At 42.8% G+C, this 18,943-nt stretch overlaps 1 protein-coding gene across 1 annotated transcript in view; it reads right to left on the bottom strand.

The window, feature by feature from the left end:
- Nucleotides 1-7,429, bottom strand: part of Wnk3 (WNK lysine deficient protein kinase 3) — a 123,624-nt gene extending 116,195 nt beyond the window's left edge. Inside the window, exons 1-2 of the mRNA XM_037199371.1 lie at nt 7,176-7,429; nt 6,443-6,670 (exon numbers count right to left, since the gene is read on the bottom strand). The gene's annotated coding sequence lies outside the window, so the exon portion shown is untranslated. The remainder of the gene's footprint in view (nt 1-6,442; nt 6,671-7,175) is intronic.
- Between the last annotated feature and the right edge of the window lie 11,514 nt (nt 7,430-18,943).

Genomic DNA, 18,943 nt, shown 5'->3' with positions numbered 1-18,943 from the left:
AGCAAATGGCACAGGCAACAACAACAAAATTAGATAACTGGACTTCATGATGTTTCAAGAAAGACTTCAGTGCCTCAAAACACACTATCAAGATAGCAGACAGAGTGGTGCATACCTATGATTCTAGCATTTAGGAGGCTGAGCCAGGGGGAATCAAAAGTTCAAAGCCCTGCCTGGGCTACACAGCAAGACTCTCAAAATAAATAAAATGAATGGATGGATGAATGAATAAATAAATACCAAAATCCTTCAATCAAAGTACAAATTCAGGGCTGTAATGTAACTCAGTGGTAGACTAGCTGTCTAGCACATAAGAGACCTTACACCATAAAAAAAAGACAACTCAGACAGAATGGGAGAAATTATTTGCAAAGAATATCACCTAGCAGAGTCTAGTATCTAGAATACAGTTTTTTAAGAACTTTTATAACTCAGCTGGGCGGTGGGGAGGCACACCTTTAATTTCAGCACTCGGGAGACAGAGGCAGGGGAATCTCTGTGAGTCTGAGGCCAGCCTGGTCTAGAAAATGAGTTCCAGGACAGCTAGTGTGGTTTCACAGAGAAACCCTATCTCAAAAAACAAAACAAAACAAAAACATAAAAAAAGAACCAAACTTAAAAATGAACAAAGGGGGTTGGGGATTTAGCTCAGTGGTAGAGCGCTTGCCTGGCAAGCACAAGGACCTAGGTTCAGTCCTCAGCTCCGGAGGAAAAAAAAAAGAACAAAGGTCTTAAATAGCTCAAAACACTTCTTCAAAGAAGAAATATAAATAGACAAAGCACAAGAAGAGATGCCCCACATCATTAGTCATTAGGGAAATGCAAATCAAAACCACAATGATACCACTTCACACTCACGATGAGGCCATTAAAAAAAGAACAACAAGTTTTGGAAGGAGATACAGAAATTGGAATCCATATATATAATTGGGTATGATAATGTATAATGGTGACACCTCTGTAGAAAACAGTTTGTACGTGATCCAATAATTTCTTTTCTATTTACATACCAAAGTAAGTTAAAAATGGGTGTTCAAGCAGAATCTTACATGTGAATGAATATCTACAGCAGCACTACCCATAAAAGTTTAAAGGTGGGTAGAAATATTCATGAACTCATGAATGGATTTTTAAAAATCTGATATACTCTACAGTAGAATATTACTCAACCACATAAGACAATGAGACATATACTGGGTGAATCTCAAAAACATGCTAAGAGAAAGAAGTTGGGCATCAGAGCTGGGGATATGGCTTGTGAGGACCTGAATTTGGATCTCCAGAACTCAGGTAAAGCCAGATGCTGTAGCATGTGTCTGTAATTTCAATATTCCTACAGCAACTAGGGAAGTGGAGGCAGGAGAATGCCCAGATGAAATACCCTGCCTCAAACAAGATCAAAAGCAAAAACTGAGACCTTAGATTGTGCTCTGACTTCCCTATGTGTGACATACATACCCACATTCACACAAAAACACATGGGGTGGGGGTGGGGGCTCATGCAAAGACTTAAAAAGAAAAAAAGTCCGACATAAGAGGTTTGGGGTTAGTATTATGATTAGAGACTGAGCAAATCCATTGAGACAGGCAAATAAGGGTTACTAGGTGTTGGAAGGAGGAGAATGGAGAGTGAGTACTTACTGATTAAGTACAGAGTTTCCTTTCAAGGTGATGAAAACATTTTGGAATTAGATACTAGCCCCAAGTACAGTAAAGTTACTTAATGTCAAAGACGTATACTTTAAAAATGATTTAAAGCCAGGCTTAGTGACTCAGACCTATAATCCCAGCAACCTGGGAGACTAAGGTAGGAGGATCACAAATTCAAGTTCTGCCTAGGCTACAAAATGAGTTCAAGGACAGCCTGAGCAATTTACTGAGACCCTCTCTCAAAAAGTAAAGAGGGCTGAGGATGTTGGCCAGGGGCAGAGTGCTTTCTGGACATGTACAGGGCTGATTGTTCAATCCCAAGTACCACAAAAAAATAAAATGAATTTATTAAAAGGTAAATTTCTTACTGAGTTTCATCACACTTTAAAAGTACCCATGCTAAAAGATGGCAAAGATCAGCCGGGCAGTGGTGGCACACACCTTTAATCCCAGCACTCGGGAGGCAGAGCCAGGCGGATCTCTGTGAGTTCGAGGCCAGCCTGGGCTACCTAGTGAGTTCCAGGAGAGGCACAAAGCTACACAGAGAAACCCTGTCTCGAAAAACCAAAAAAAAAAAAAAAAAAAAAAAAAAAAGATGGCAAAGATCTATTTCATTTCTCCTAAGACTTTTTTTTTTTTTTGGTTTTTCGAGACAGGGTTTCTCTGTGTAGCTTTGTGCCTCTCCTGGAACTCACTAGGTAGCCCAGGCTGGCCTCGAACTCACAGAGATCCGCCTGGCTCTGCCTCCCGAGTGCTGGGATTAAAGGCGTGCGCCACCACCGCCCGGCTCTCCTAAGACTTTTTAAAGGAGCCTGAGTGGGTATGTGGTTCCCTGCTAGAGTGTTTAAGTAGCAGGCAGGAAACCCTGGGTGCAATTCCGAGCACAGTTTCTTTTAAAAGGTAAGGAAGAAGGGCAATGAGAAGGGAAAGGTTTATATGGAAGGAAGGGAAAAAGAAAAAAGTTTCAGAAGAAATACATATTCCTGAAAGAAAGGGTATGAAAGGCTCATTTCTACAATAAGTCACTCTCAACAACTTCAACATTCTCCAAACCAAACATCTCATGATATTTATAGAACAACTATAAATACAGTACTTATATATGAAGCCCAAAAATAAAAATTAAATTAAAAATGGCATCAATACTAATTTCTAAATAAATACCTTTATCTATGTCCTTTACAGTCATCAAAATTAGTCATTGCCTAACAATATCACAAAGTTTATGATATCTCAAATAAAAATGAGCAAGACACACTCCTGTGAAAGAATCTTGGCTTTTAGCCAGGAGACCTAAGTATATCTACAAGTAGAACTGGATACTTAATACTAAAATAAGAGACAGAAAGGGTTTTTTTTTTTCTTGCACACAGTTCATCCTCATACAAAAACATGTACACAAAAATTACTAATTACTTTTTGTTTGGCTTTTTTGAGACGTGGTCTCTCTGTGTATCCCTGGCTGTCTTAGAACTCACTATGTGGACCAGGCTGGCCTTGAACTCATGAATATCCATCTACCTCTGCCTCCTGAGTACTGGGATTAAAGGTATGTGTCCCATCTTCAGTAGTTTTAATTCAGTTACCTAACTAGAAATGTGTTACTACTATATAACATTTTCTTATTTTCTGTATTTCTATCTATTATGTTTCTTTGCAGTCTTTGGCCTTATTAATTACTGACTGAGCAATGGACAATTTAGTGAAAACAGAAACTCTTCAGCTTTACAGAGAAAAATTTAAGGCAATACTACAAACATCTAATGCCTGAAACACTAAGAAATAATTATGGCAATGAATGTAGAGTTGTGATGGGAGCATTAATATTGGTCCAAAGTCAGAAGTGCAGGGTCCACTACTTACTAAATCAAGCATTTAGTTGTTAGTTTGCTTTGTTGGTTTTGAAGTGTGGTCTCACTAAATAACTCCTAGATGTAGACCAGGCTGGACTAGAACTCACAAACATCTGCCTGCCTCTGTCTCCCAAGTGCTGGGATTAAAGGTACTGTACCAGACTTATCTTTGACCTTTATACTCTCTTTCAAATATGAGGAAGATACAGAAAGATAGTGTGATAGTATATGTAAAGTATGTAGACAATCTAAAGAGGGGCACAGTGGAGAAGGCAGCAAAGGGAAGAAAGGAGGGGCAGAACAGGCTTAAGGGAAATAAGTCTAGTCCTTCTCTTCAGCCTCAATCTCAGCATATGATTGCAGCCTTATCTCATCCCACTCCTCAAATACACTTCTATACTTATATGCTCTTCCACTCCAGGAATATCTAGTTAAAAACTAGGAGACTACCTTTCCTGGAAGAGTTGCACATTTCTAAGCTCCCACTGTATCTTTATACTTCTACTATATTTAATGTGTGTTTGATATATATATATATATATATATATATATATATATATATATATATATATTCTGGTATATATGCATATATACTACCCAATATATTTATATACATATACAAAAACTTCATCTCAAATTAAACACAATATTAACCTTTGCATTAAAACTATAAGTAGTCAAAGAAAGGATTATACTCTTTCCAATTTCAAAACAGAATGCAAGAAATGTTCTCAAATTTACAACATTTCTAAGAACTCAATATATCTCAGCAAAACGTAAAAATAATCATCAAAAGCTAAAAATCCATAATCATGAATTTTGACCCGGAATAGAATAAAAATATTACAAAATCTTACCAGAAGCTAAGTAACATATTCAGAGAACAAAATGTCCAAGTATTCTATTGTAATTTAAAGTTACACCAGCTGCAGATGCAGCTCAGAGGTAGAGGCATTGCCTAGCATACTCAAGGCCCTGGGTTAGAGCCTCAACAGACAAAGAAACAAAAACTGAAAGAAAGTGTCAATTTTCAAATAAAACATTCAAGAATAACCAAAAATTCAAGAATAACCAAAAACATCAGGTATCACTATTAAACACTCAAAATCGAATTTTGTACATTCTGACTAAAATTTAACACAAGGTATCTTTCCCTCAGGCTGACCAGTTTAAATAAATTTTAAATTAAAAAATCCAAAGAGTTACAGACTGTCTAAAAACACCTCCAGTTCTGTCTCTGTGAGTTCGAGGCCAGCCTGGGCTACCAAGTGAGTCCCAGGAAAGGCGCAAAGCTACACAGAGAAACCCTGTCTCGAAAAATCAAAAAAAAAAAAAAAAAAAAAAAAAACACCTCCAGTTCTGTATCGTACACTAAGATCTCTTGAAAAGTTCTTTTTATATTAAAACTTAGGAGGCAGAAGCAAGCAGATTTCTCTGAGTTCCAGGCCACCCTGGTTTACCTTGCAAGTTCCAAGTCAGCCATGCCTTCATAGTGAGACCCTGTCTCAAAAAACAACAAAACACTATTCATGAAAAACGGTTAACAACGCCTTCAAATGTTGGCTGCAATCACTACTACACAGATTTTTCACAACTCAACACTACTGATTGATTCTTATGACTGTCTCAGCAGTAACCCTTAAGGAATCACACCTGAAGGCTGAGACAGGAGGATAGAAGGGAATTCAAGACCAACCTTGGCTACACAGTGAATTTCAGGCCAGCCTTCGCTACAGGATGAGACCGGGTCTGAGGGAGAGCAGGGGAGGGGGAGGGAGAGAGAGGAAAGGGAGAGAGGGGGGAGGGAGGAAGAGGAGCAAGAGACACAAAACTCGCACCTCTTGAAGGCTTTAGTCTTGTTTTAAAGTGTATCGACTGGCAAGATAGAGACATACATACACTCTGGGGGTTTCCACCCACATCCCACAATATAAATGTTTCACAGCGCTTAACTAAACAAAACCTCTTTCAATACAGGGAAATCACCTCATGACTTTTATCCGTACCCTATCATACCCTCTCCTCCCCATTCCCAGCAAGTCAGTCACAGAACACAAACCACACCTCTCAATTCCCTTGCACCTAACACAATTTACACAATCAGCCTGCTATATCCCTCACCCATATTTCAGTCCTATCAACCCTTCTACATCAAATGAACCTCCAAATTAAGCCTACTCTTTCCCCCACTCCATTTCCATCCATATAACACACCCAAACCTTGTTGAACATCCCACACCCAAAGCGATTCTTTTAGTAGCACCAATCTCACTTAAATGATCTCTCAGTCCCTTTGTCAACCATCTCCTGTAGCCTCACCTTCCCCGTCTCTTAGTCTTCCATCAACTGCCAAAGTTGCCACCCTCCCCAACAGAAACAAAAAAAGGGAAAAGAAAAAAAAAAACGCACCTTAACCTCAAATCTGTCCTTCTCCACTTTCCTCACCTCTTAATTCTCCTCTCCACACTCGGTCAGTTAGACTCAAGCTCGTACAACCCCAAGACCTGCGCCCGGCCTCGTCCGGTCCCTTTGGGTTGACCGCACGCACCTTGCCTGGGTCAGGCAGCTCCCCCTCAGCGCACACACACACACACACACACACACAGAGACACACGCGCGCGCGCACACACACACACCACCACACACACACACATACACACACCACCACCACCACACACTGGGGCGCTTACTCTGAACAGACTGTTGGCCGCCGCTGCCTCCTTCCATTCATCCTGGGCCCATTCATCTCTCAGCCCGATCCCGGACACGCCCCCCGGCCTCCTCCCTCTCTCGGGGTCCCGGGCTGGCCGGGACCCTCACCTCACTAGAGACTCTGACGGACCGGGACCCACTCTCTTCACTTCTCCCTCGCTGTCTGTCTCTCAAGCCTCCTCCAGCCCCCCGACCGGCTACCCCGTAGACTAGACACACACATATACCTCCTCCTCTAACGCCTCCTCCGATGCTTCTTACTCCCCTCCTCAGTGTCTCGAGCTCGTCTCCGAATCCTGTGCGCGTGCGCGCGTCTCCCCGCGAGCCCACCGAGCCAGCCACCGCGGTTAGGGCAAGAGCGGGCGGGGTGAGGGGAGCAGGGTGCGAGCCCAAGCTCGCGCTCGCCCCGCAGCTGACCGGGCGCAGGCGTACTGAAGCCGGAGAATTCTGATGGACTGGAGAGGGGCGGGGAAGGGAAGGGAAGGCGAGGGAGGGGAGGGCAGGGGAGGGGAGAGAGGGGGAGGGGCGGAGAAAGCCAACTGAGCAGCCCCGACGCGGACCGGCCCCTAGCAGAGCGAGGGGCCCCGAGCCCGGCCAACTGGCGCTTGCGCACACCTTCCCCCGCACTCAGCGCAGCAAGGTGGATGCGCGCGTCGAGGAGAGGAGCTTCGCCCCATGGCAAAGAGAAAAAAAAAAAAAATCTCAGCGAGGCGCCACGCAAGACAGCGCTTGTGTGTTCTGAGGCGCTCGTCCCCAATGCCGCTTTCCCCTTTCCCCTCAGAAATTTAAAATAAAAAACCAAGGGGAAAAAAAAAAACTAACTAAAAAGAGATCCAATCACACACCACTTCTAGCCCCGGCAGACCGCTTTCAGCTCCTTGTCAACCTCAAAATGAACCAGCTCTATGGATACTTTGTACCCACCAGTATCTTTTTTTTCACCCGCCACCCCTTACTCACTTTTCCAGTTCCCGGTTTATCTCGCGAGACCGATACCTGCCGGCTTCGGGATTAGAAGTCGAAGCACAGATTTACAAATACCTGTCTCCGGGTTATGTTGCGAGGGCAACGGCCACGGCATATACCACCGCCGCCCCCCCGCCCCCAGGACCTTAGTGCGCGCGGGGGAGGGGGGGCAACAACCAAAGCAGGGATGGGAAAGGGGAGCTAACCGATTTTTGACGGCGTGTAACCGCTAGGCCTAGGCACGTGGCCTGTGCCTCACAGGCGGGTGCGGTGTACCCTGGGAATTGTAGTTTTTGTCCCCACCTCTTGTCCCACTCCCCTCCTCAGCCATACATAGGCCTCAGACAGGGAGGGGGATTGCCGACGCCATTTTGTGGGGAACAATGGCCAATGGCCCTGGTGATGACGGGTGGGGGAGGGAGCAATGGTTTAAGGGTTCAGTTAGCCTCCTCTGGCCCCTCGGTATCATAGCAACCCCTTCAGAAGCCTGGCCCCGCCTGCTTGCTACTCTGCCAGGCTTGGACTGCTAGCCAAGGAAAAAGATACTTTTTCCCAGATGCTGACTCTTATCACCCATTATCCACCTCCCCGAAAAACTCTCAATTCCTCGAATTAGTGAGTGCTGTCTTCATCAAGCTTTCGTTGCATGCTAGCCTCAGCTCAGTGGCTTTAAGAAGTGCTCCATATGCTGTATGAGGCACAGTGAGGAACTGTTTCTATAATGCATCACAATCCTGCCTTGACGAAGGAGGAAACTGAGGCTCAAGGAGAAAACTGAAGGGTAGCCAAACAAACACCAAGCAGCGGCTTCAAAGATTACCAAGTTATTTCAAGTCTTAATCTGTCCTTCCTCCCATGAGACAGCAACTAGAAAGCGGGACCACCTTTTTACTTCTGTGACCACCTTGTTACTTCTCTGTGTTCACTCGTCCTCCCACTGCCACACAGTGCCTTCCAAAATCAGGCTCGCCTGTGGCCCCTGCCTCTCTGCCTTCTCTGAGCTTGATGATACAATCAGCACCGAACAATGCTTAGGAATGCTAACCCTTCAACCTGCTCTGATGCAAACTCTTCCAAGTAGTTTGTCTTTGACCACGTGCTCAGTAATTATTAAGCATTGTGACACAAAACGCATACAGCCTTAGAAATTTGAAAAATCAGATGAATCTGTTCCCATCCAAGTACAGAGCCTTCTCAATGTAGAAATACTTTTAAAAATTTTTAAATATTTTTATTCAATGCTTTTTTACAAGTAATTTTGAAGAATTGTTATGTGTATGAGTGTTTTACTTGCATGTATGTATGTGCACCACATGTGTGCCTGGTGCCCAAAGAGGTCAGAAGAGGGTATTGGGTTACCTGAAACAGGAATTACAAATAGTTATGAGCTACTGTGTGGGTACTGGGAACCAAACCCAGGTCCTATGCAAGAGCAGCAAGTGCTCTTCACTGTTGAGCCTTGTCTCCATCCCCTTGTAGACCTACTATTGATATATATGCTGTCCAGAGTTAAACACAAATGCCATTATAGGCAGAAATGAGAGTAAGCAATCATAGCTAATCATTTCTATAGGTTAGAAAACATTCCACTGGTTTCCACTGTCAAGTGGCAATTGTGATATTCCCATTCATCTATCATAAAATTTGAATGATTATTAACCACTTCTAATTTGACTTTATATTATCACATAAAATCATCTAATAACCCAGTTATTTTTGGAAGCACTACTGCCAAGAAACCACAAAAATTTTCACTGGAATTATTTTTGGTGGATTTTTTTTTTTCAGGGAGGATGTTTGAAGCAAGGTCTTGTGTACTCAGGCTGACCTTGAACTCACTATGTAGCCAAGAATGACCTTAAATTCCTGATCCCATTGCTGCGACTATAGATGTGACACAACACCCACGTGCAATCAGTTTTAGATGTCAGCATCCCAAGGCATATTCTTATATTATTTGTTTTCCTGCCTTGCCACCTCCTCCCTTGAGATATCACAAAACAGACTATGGGAGAGGTAGAGAAAACACAGAGAAAGAACTATTTATATCTCAAAATAATATTGAGCCACACATATTTTCTATTAAATGTCAGTATCCTGATAAAGGGCATGAAATGTATTTCTTATCCAATCACGCACTAGTTAAGACCATGACTCTAAGGGCATGAGTTTCTGGATGACCTTTTCTCTAAGCAAGCCTAAAAATTGGGAGGATTCTAGGGACTCAGATCATCTAGGGACTATCAGTGCCCACCCCTCCCCCACCCCCCAGCACAAGCCAGTAGCTCCTTTGGGCTTAGTGACTGACTTAGACACACGCAACAGTAAAGTTTCTCTAGTTTCGTTACATTGTCTGGTCTTCTCTTTAAAGATAGTGTTCCAGCCGGTTGGTGCTGGAGCATGCCTTTAGTCCCAGCACTTGGGAGGCAGAGGCAAGTGAATCTTTGAGTTAAAAAAGATACAGTGTTGCCGGGTGATGGTAACTCAAGCCTTTGATCTCGGGAGGCAGAGCCAGGCGGGATCTCTGTGAGTTTGAGGCCAGCCGGGGTTACAGATTGAGTTCCAGGAAAGGTGCAAAGCTACACAGAGAGAAACCCTGTCTCGAAAAACCAAAAATAAATTAATTAGTTTAATGTAATTTAAAAAGATACAGTGTTTCCACGTGTGCCCGGAGCATATGTCAGGGCACTGCTTTGGCACCTGACTCTTGGAAACTCTAAGTATGAATACGCCCACATCACTTCTCTGTAACCATGAAGTGTCACAAAGCCGAACGCCTCTGGGAAGTAGCTATGGAGCAGAGCTCCTAAACCTGAGTTGCTGAAACAACTGCCCATTCTCTTCAAAAGCTCATACCCTGAGGTCCATTCTCATCCACAGCATCATACAAGCGAGGCATTCTTGGGAAAAATCTTTTGCATAGCCGATATAAATCATAGTCTACTCACTCAGGCAGGTGTATAATAATAACAGCTAGCAATTAAATAGCATTTCCTGTGTGCTTTATATGAATCCACTGAATCATAAGTATCAGTCTTAACACTTTTTTTTCGAGACAGGGTTTCTCTGTGTAGCTTTGCGCCTTTCCTGGAACTCACTCTGTAGACCAGGCTGGCCTCGAACTCACAGAGATCCGCCTGCCTCTGCCTCCCGAGTGCTGGGATTAAAGGCGTGCGCCACCACCGCCCAGCATGACCTCTTTTCATAACTGTTCACCTTTTTCCTTTAGGTTGTTTTGTCTATGCTTCTTGTCACTCATCAACTGTGTAGTAAGATGGGAGAGCAGAACCGAAGTTATAAGCACAAAGGAATGAGTCAAGAAGCACAACTATCTAGTCTCTAGTTTAGACTATAAACTGGATAGAATCATCAACTTTAGACTAAGTTTGGCTCAAGTATACTAGAGTACTGGAATAAGTACTCTATTAAGCTCCTCATACTGGAGTAAGAGCTGGAGATGTTACTTGTCCTCCACTGCTGCATTTTTCTCAGAGTTTACAACTGTCACTTATGTAGTACAGTGGTCTGTGGTAAGTAAGTACATGCACACATGTACAATGTGATGAGAACCAGTACCTAGCTGTTTACTATCTGGGGCTGGTAATTGGATGCCTCTCAATATCCCATGAAGGTGTGGAGGTGGCCAGAGATGATGGAAAGGGACCTAATTATGTCTCTTTTCGTTAGTGAATTATCTCCCAGTTTGTAGATCTTGCCATCTGACATGTCTCAGGGTAGAGATGTGACTATTGAAGTTCATCTCAGTGTTAGAGGGCAGCATGGCTGAGGGCCCTGAACTCAATTCCCATCCTGAGTGGGGGAAGAGCTAAGTCTCTCTGCTTCCTGAGATTTGTTTCCCAAGGATAAACAAAATAGCAATATGAAAGATGCTTCCAGCAGCAACAGATTTGGAAATGCAGAATAACCCCTAGATCCCCTGATTGAGAAATAGGAAATAATGCTTGGATATATTCAGTGCTTTAATTTTCCCATGGGGGAAAACGACTCACTTATTAATAGTAAACACTTGATATCATACATTTTATCAAACATTGATTATATATGACATTGTAGTAATATTACTTGTGAAATCCCATGTATAAAGCTAGGTTGGAGAGACAATCCATTGTTTTCAATTGCCCTCTCCTGTGTTCACTTCTCATATAGGGTTCCCAAGACCCACTCAGTGGGAAACGGGCCACATTCTCCAGCCACCACTGACTGGACCAGAGTAGACAGCTGGACTCCTTAGTATCTTATTCCCAAGAATTTGGATGGGAAAGAATGCATAGAACAGATAACTGTAGCACTCAGCTACACTCTCATGCCCCAACTGCTTTTTGTTTCCTGAGACAAGGACTCAAACACAAAATTGCAGCCAAGGATGAGTTTGTAGAGGCAATCCTTTTATCTACATTCTAAGTGCTGGAAATACAAGTAAGCACTGCCAGACTGGGTTTATGAGGTGCTGGGGATCTAACCCAAGGCTTCATGCATGCTGTGCAGGCATTCTACCAACCAACTGAGCTACATTCCAGCCTTAATCGCTTTTGAGTAATGGGGGTGGTCAGTCTCTGTTTGGAGGTCTCTGTTCTCCATAAGATAAACTCTAGGCACTTTCTCATTCCTAAGTGGTGAGTCCTACTTACAAGCTGTAAACTCTAGGAGGTCTTTGTAAAACCTGGCGAGGGAAACTACTCAGTCCAGTAAGCCAGCTGCTGCCTTTGCCCTCTGCCACTGGTCCTGCAAATACAAGACCCTAGATGACTTAAGTGAACAGTTATCTGCTACAGATTCTCAAAACACGACAATGCCTGGCAAGTTCAGTCTCTGGTTTTTAAGCCTCAGAAATGATCCTTGAGCTCAAGGGTTGAGCCCATCATATAAGTAGTACAGATTCTTGCTGCCCTTGGGATAGTTTCTGTTTGGGGAATACCAACAGATTTCCAAAACATTCACTGTATAGAACAGGTGGTGTTCTTTGCGGCTTCATTCTGAAAAGCCCCTTGTCCTCTCCTGCAAATTGTTCTATGGCTCCTTCCAAACTCCTGAACCCTAAATAAAATCACTAAAACAAAATGAGAGGGGAGAGGAGAGGGGAGATCTTGTAATCTTTGACTAAGAGGGCCTTGCTGCCCTCTGTTTACATAACTAAGGGAGCTGGTCAAATGATTTTTCTGGATAAGAAGTCTACAGTGAGTCACAAATCTGCATTTCTAGACTTCAAAGGCCTTAAGACAATTTTTTAAATTCCACTTTACTAGGCATGAAGTTATATTTGAAAAAAACCAAAAACCCAAACCCCAAACCCAAAGGAAGGTGGAGTTACGAAGAGTGTGCCCCTTTCAGCATACCTTCCAGGGATTTCCAGCAGGAGCACGTCACGTATGTGGGTCATCAGGGTTCTGACTGTCCCCTGAATTGCTCAATAACATAGCATGCAAGGGCGTGGGGGCTATGCTAACTTGATTACATCTGCCCAGACCTTATACCTAAATATGGTAACTGCGAACAAAACCTCCGGGAAAGAAGCTGTGCCTGCAGAGACTGCCTGACTCATTAGAGCTGGGGTACTGTGGAGAGATTAGAAGGTTGCAGGGCCAGAAGCTAATTACCTTATCTCAGGCTAGCTTTAGGCCCCAGAACAGCCATTTCTTGCCCAGCTCTGTGCTGGAACTAACATCCTGTGACTAAAAGATAAAAAACCTTTTGAAATCTATTAACTTACCAGACCACCAGCTTCCACCAACTCAGAAGTTAAAAATGTTATAGACAGCATCTTGGGCCCATAGGACAGCTTCTCCCATCTTGCTGTGACCACTTCTCTGATGTACCCGTCAATATATTTTAAACTTGCCTTTATTTATGACCATCTTTGGACTAAGATTATAAAAGTCCATGACACTGCTTCCACATTGGAACATGGAATTTGGGTTAACCTAAAGCTGTGTTCCTGGGCCATGGTCACTCAAAATGGCTCCAGAAGAAATTATCTTTCCTTTAGGGAAATACAATTTACCTGAGAACAGAGGCTAATAACTAACATGTATGTCAAGGCTTAAATCTGTCCTTCTAATGTTTTTGGTTGTGAGCTTAGCCTTTACTAGCTGAGCCTGTTAGTTGAGCCTTGGAAGATTCTGAAGTTATACTGTGCTCCACACACAAATGGATATAAGCTCTATCTCCTACACTCTGAATATCACCTTGTGTCCTCCCATATCTCAAAGAGTTCCTTAAAAAATTAGCTCTCATATTGTGCCTGAAACCACTTACTCCATAAGGTTCAGACACTAGTTCATGGAGTTCATCAAAAAAAGACAATACTGCCGGGCGTTGGTGGCGCACGCCTTTAATCCCAGCACTTGGGAGGCAGAGCCAGGCGGATCTCTGTGAGTTCGAGGCCAGCCTGGGCTACCAAGTGAGCTCCAGGAAAGGCGCAAAGCTACACAGAGAAACCCTGTCTCGAAAAACCAAAAAAAAAAAAAAAAAAAAGACAATACAAGGACTGGAAAGATGGCTCAGAGGAGAACACTGGCTGATGTTCTTGCAGAGGACCTAGGTTGGAGTTCTAGCACCTACATGGTGGCTCACAACCATTTGTAACTCAATTCCGGGGGGATCTTATGGCCTCCACAGGAACCAGATACTCATATGACATACACACATACATGCAGGCAAAACATTTGTACACATAAAATTAAATAAATGTTTTTAAAAAGAAACAGAAAGAGTTGGGGATTTAGCTCAGTGGTACAGCGCTTGCCCAGCAAGCACAAGGCCCTGGGTTTGATCCTCAGCTCAAAAAAAGAAAGAAAGAAAGAAAGGAACAGACAATATAGATAACAGTCAAGAATATGGTCTTTAAGTCCAGGTGTGGTGGCACATGCCTTTAATCCCAGCACTCAGGTGGCAGAGGCAGGCAAATCTCTGTGAATTCGAGGCCAGCCTGGTCTACAGAGTGAGTTCCAGAACAGCCAGAGCTGTTAAATAGCAAAACCCTGTCCCAAAAGAACAATACAAAACAACAACAAAAATAATGTGGTCTCTGCTGTTAGATGCATCAACTACCATGAGTATTTTAAGCTTTAGCCTCACAACATGATATTCTGGGGTTATGGCTCAATGGTAAAGTACTTGACTAACACTGTTCAAGGCTCTGAATTATCTATCCCCAGTACCACCTGAAATTTTTTTTAAAAAATGGAAAAGGAAAGAGAGTGTGAGTCATATCTATTTAGTTCGAGAACTAAATGAGATATAAAGCATATCGAACATTTATTAGCAGGCGTGGGAGAGGGTACTGCAGAATGAATATGATCAACATATTTTATATATGTATAGCCGGGCAGTGGTGGCGCACGCCTTTAATCACAGCACTCGGGAGACAGAGGCAGGCAGATCTCTGTGAGTACGAGGCCAGCCTGGTCTACAGAGCAAGATCCAGGACAGGCACCAAAACTACACAGAGAAACCCTGTCTCGAAAAAAACAAAAACAAAAACAAAAACATTATATATATATGTATGTGTCATTTTGAAACCTATTAATAATTGATATATGCAATAAAAACTTTTTTAGAAGATCATGAACCCACCTCTGAGATTAAACATGTTACAATGTTTCTATAATTGCTAGAGATAGAACATTTAGTTACATTCTTACCATTTAAAGGACCATGTAGGGAGTAAATAGTTGCTGGAAGGTGGGAGGCGGATCTTGACATCCAATCCTTCCTTGAGAATCTACAAACAGTTGATGGTTACTGGGTGGAGAAGACATTTTTTTCAGTAGGGTAGCCTCTGGTAAGGTACCCATATTCTTGTAAGTCATTCCTTACTCATACTCATGTAAGCAACCCAGTGAGTCACCAAACACACACACACACACACACACACACACACACACATGCATGCACAAGAAACAAAAATACAAAGAGAAAGACATGAAAGTAGAAGGGACACTAGTTGGGAAACAGAAAAGAATCATGGAAGAGGGACATGGGGGTAATGGAGAGTAAGTATGATCAAAATACATTACACCTATGTATGAAAATGCTGTCATGAAACCTATTATTATGTATAACTAATATAAGCAACAAAAACTTTTTTAAAAGACCAGTAAACCACCATTGAGATTAAGCATGTTACTATATTTGCTGCATCCTTTTACTCTTTTATTATTTTTATTTATTTATTATAGTCTTGTGGATCAAATCTAGGGACTTACATAAGTTGGACAAGCACTCTGCCACTGAGGTAAAACCCCAGCCCAAGTAATTGTTTTTAAAATTTCCTTATTTCTTGTTTTTTTTCTTTTAAAATTGTTTCATGTGTGTTTTTTAATGAAACTATGGAGATGAGAGTATAACTGGGTGGTAAATGTGTTATCTAGCATGCTCAAAGCTCTGGGCTCAACTCCAGCACTGAAAAAAAATAAATGAAGGGAAGAAAAGAAAGGATAAAGAGACCAAAGCATGACAGTTGTCTTTAGTTTGAGGCCAGCTTGGATTATACAATGAGCATCAGGCCAGTCAGAACTACAAAGCAAGACCTCTCTAAAAATAATAAATAAAATACATAAATAAATAAAATGCAAAAGAAAGAAAGAAAAGAAGTAAGGGGGAGGGTAAAAAACAGTTTCACAATCCTATGCCCATTTCCCTGTTTCCTCCATTCCTCCTCTGCAGGAACTATCATTCTGACAGTGCCAGCTTAGGCTGAACTACATATGGACATACTGTCTTGAAACTAATACCATGTCCAGAGAGATGGCTCAATGGTTAAGAACACTGAGTTCCCTTCTAAAGAACCCTAGTTCGATTCCCAGCACCCACATGGTGGCTGATAATCAGGCATAGCTCTAGTTCCAGGGGATCTGATATCATCTTGTGACCTCTGAGGGACCAGGAATGTACATACATGCCGCATAAACACACATGCAGGCAAAACACTCATACACTTACACATAAAATAAATAAATAAATATAAAAAGTAAAAAATTTAACTCCAAACATGGAAATTTACAGAAAGTTCCTCCAAACCTCTTCCCAGTGCATTCTTCTCTACCACCATTACAAGTAACCACTGTTGGGATTTTTTTCACCATAGAGTAGCAGGGTTTTTTTTTTGGGGGGGGTTGTTTTTGTTTTTGTTTTATGTTACAGAACTTCATTAAGTTGAAACACACAAGGTATAAAATTTCCTTTACTTGATTCTTTTCTATTCTACTGTGCGAACATACCATGGTTTGTTTATCCCACCATTGAAAGACATCTAAGCTGCTTTTGATTTGGGGTTGCTAATGAATGATCCTGTCATGGTGTCCACCTTTCTAAAGTGTTCACAAAGCATCACTGTCACCTGGTGTACATTGTGCCCTCTTCCATAGAGATTTCAGATGGGACCATTCCCTCCCACCGATGCCTTGACTATAGTCCTGTGAGGTATCCTGACACAGAAACATTCAGCCAAGACTTGTTTGGACCCATCCAAAAATATTTTTTGAGACAGGGCTTCTCTGTGTAGCTCTGGCTGTCCTGGAACTCACTTTATAGACCAGGCTGGCCTCGAACTCACAGAGATCTGTCTGCCTCTGCCTCCCAAGTGCCAGGATCAAAGGCGTGCGCCATCATGCACCTATGCAAATTTTGATTGTAATAAATGTTTGATGTTTTAAGTTACTGGATGTGTTTTGTTTTGTTGAGTTTCTAGGGCTCAAATTCAGGGCCATATACATGGTATACAAATACTCTACTAGTGTTTTCAACACAGGGACTCATGTGTCCCAGGCTGCCCTTAAATTTGCTATGTAATCAAGAATGACCTTGAACTCCTGATCCTCCTGCTTGCATCTCCAAAGTGGTAGGAGGTTGCTATGCCCATCCAGCACTTATGTGGGTGCTGGGGATCTGAAATCCCTTACCACACTCATAAAGCAAGCATGAGATCTACTGAGCCATCTGCCCAGCCCCTAGGAATATTTCTTACTGAAACATTATATTCATATATTGAAGTAAGCAATTTTTTTCTTTGAGATAACATCTTGCTATATAACCCGGGCAGGGGTCCCTCAAACTCACTATGTAGCCCAGACTGACAAGGACTTGAGATCCTCCTGTCTCAGCCTCCTGAGTGCTAAGACTACAAGTACAAGTCATCATGTCTGGCCTTTTTTAGTCTCTCTCTTTTTAAAATGACTTTCTTGGGGGGTGGTAGGTTTCAAGACAGGGTTTCTCTGTGTAGCCCTGGCTGACCTCGAACTCACAGAGATTCGCCTGCCTCTGCCTCCTGAGTGCTGGGATTAAAGGTGTGCACCACCTGGCCTAAAATAACATTTTTTTATTGAATAAAATAGGCATGCATGTGTGTGAGTGGAGGTCAGAGGCCAACCTATGAGAGTCAATTCCCTCCTTCTCCCATGTGGGTTATTAGGGTCAAACTCAGTAGGTCAAGCTTGGTAGCAGGTACCTTTAGCCACTGAACCATCTCACTAGGCCCTCTCAATCTCTCAATCATGTCTTTTGACAAAAAGAAGTTCCTTATCTAAATGGAGTCCAGTTCATCAGTTTTTTTCCATCTTTCATGGGCATTTCAGTTTTGAAAATCTTCGCCTACCTCCAGACATTGTGTTACAACAACATCAACAATAATAAATAATAAATCTTAGAAGATTTTTTTTCCCTTTCCATCAGTTTTCTTCATTGCCTTCTAGGAAGTATGTGGCCAAGATAAAAAGAAACAAATTAGCACCAGGCAGTGGTAGCACATTCCTTTAATCCCAGCACTCTGCAGGCAGAGGCAAGTGAATCTGTCTATGGAGCGAGTTCTAGGAAGGCTAGGGCTACACAGAGAAACTCTGTCTCTTTTTTGTTTTATTTTGTTTTGTTTTGGTTTTTCGAGACAGGGTTTCTCTGTGTAGCTTTGTGCCTTTCCTGGATCTCCCTCTGTAGCCCAGGCTGGCCTCGAACTCACAGAGATCCTCCTGGCTCTGCCTCCTGAGTGCTGGGATTAAAGGCGTGCGCCACCACCGCCCGGTAAAACCCTGTCTCAAAACAAACACACAAACAACAATAACAAAAAAAAATGCTTGTAAAATATTTTAATTTCTCTTTTCCAAGCACGCTGAGGGGAATTGGGCTTGAAGGGAAAAAAGAAATATCCCCTGGGTTGTAGAAAGAAGTGAGTGAGAAGTCAGCTGGGACCTGAGTCTTGCCTCCCATAGCCTCTTGGTGAGGCCCTAGAGAGAAGTCAGAGCTTAATTCATCAGTCAGGCAAGAATGCTCGGCCTGAGGCTACAAATACTAGAAGGGATTTCTGTGTACAAAGTGTGCCACAGAACCCACAGAGAGCCTGCCAATCTAAAGATGCCAAATGAACTATGTTCCTCAGTGATAACGTGGAGGCACATGACTGACTTCAACATTTTTCCAAGGTTTGACATAGCGTTAGGTCCCAGAAAAAATTAAGAGAGTCCCAAGAATGGAGCTGAGCCTCCATTTGCACCCTGCAGAAAGAAGAACCTGTAATTAGTTAAATATTTTCTAAGACAAGATCTTGCTTTGTAGCCCAAGCTGGCCTCAACTCACAGCATTCCTCCTCTCTAAGCCTCCTGAGTGCTGGGACCACAGACCTGCACCACCACCACAGCCCCCCCCCACATCAGCCCCCACCATCATCAGTCCCACAACCACAATCAGCCCCCACCACCATCAACCCCACCTCCACCATTAACCCCCACCACCAGCAGCCCCCACCACCACCAACA

This window comes from Peromyscus leucopus, chromosome X (genome assembly GCF_004664715.2).
Source record: "Peromyscus leucopus breed LL Stock chromosome X, UCI_PerLeu_2.1, whole genome shotgun sequence".
In the NCBI taxonomy this organism is placed as follows: domain Eukaryota; kingdom Metazoa; phylum Chordata; class Mammalia; order Rodentia; family Cricetidae; genus Peromyscus; species Peromyscus leucopus.
Note: the sequence above shows the minus strand (reverse complement) of the source record. Positions and strands in the feature narration are given on the sequence as shown.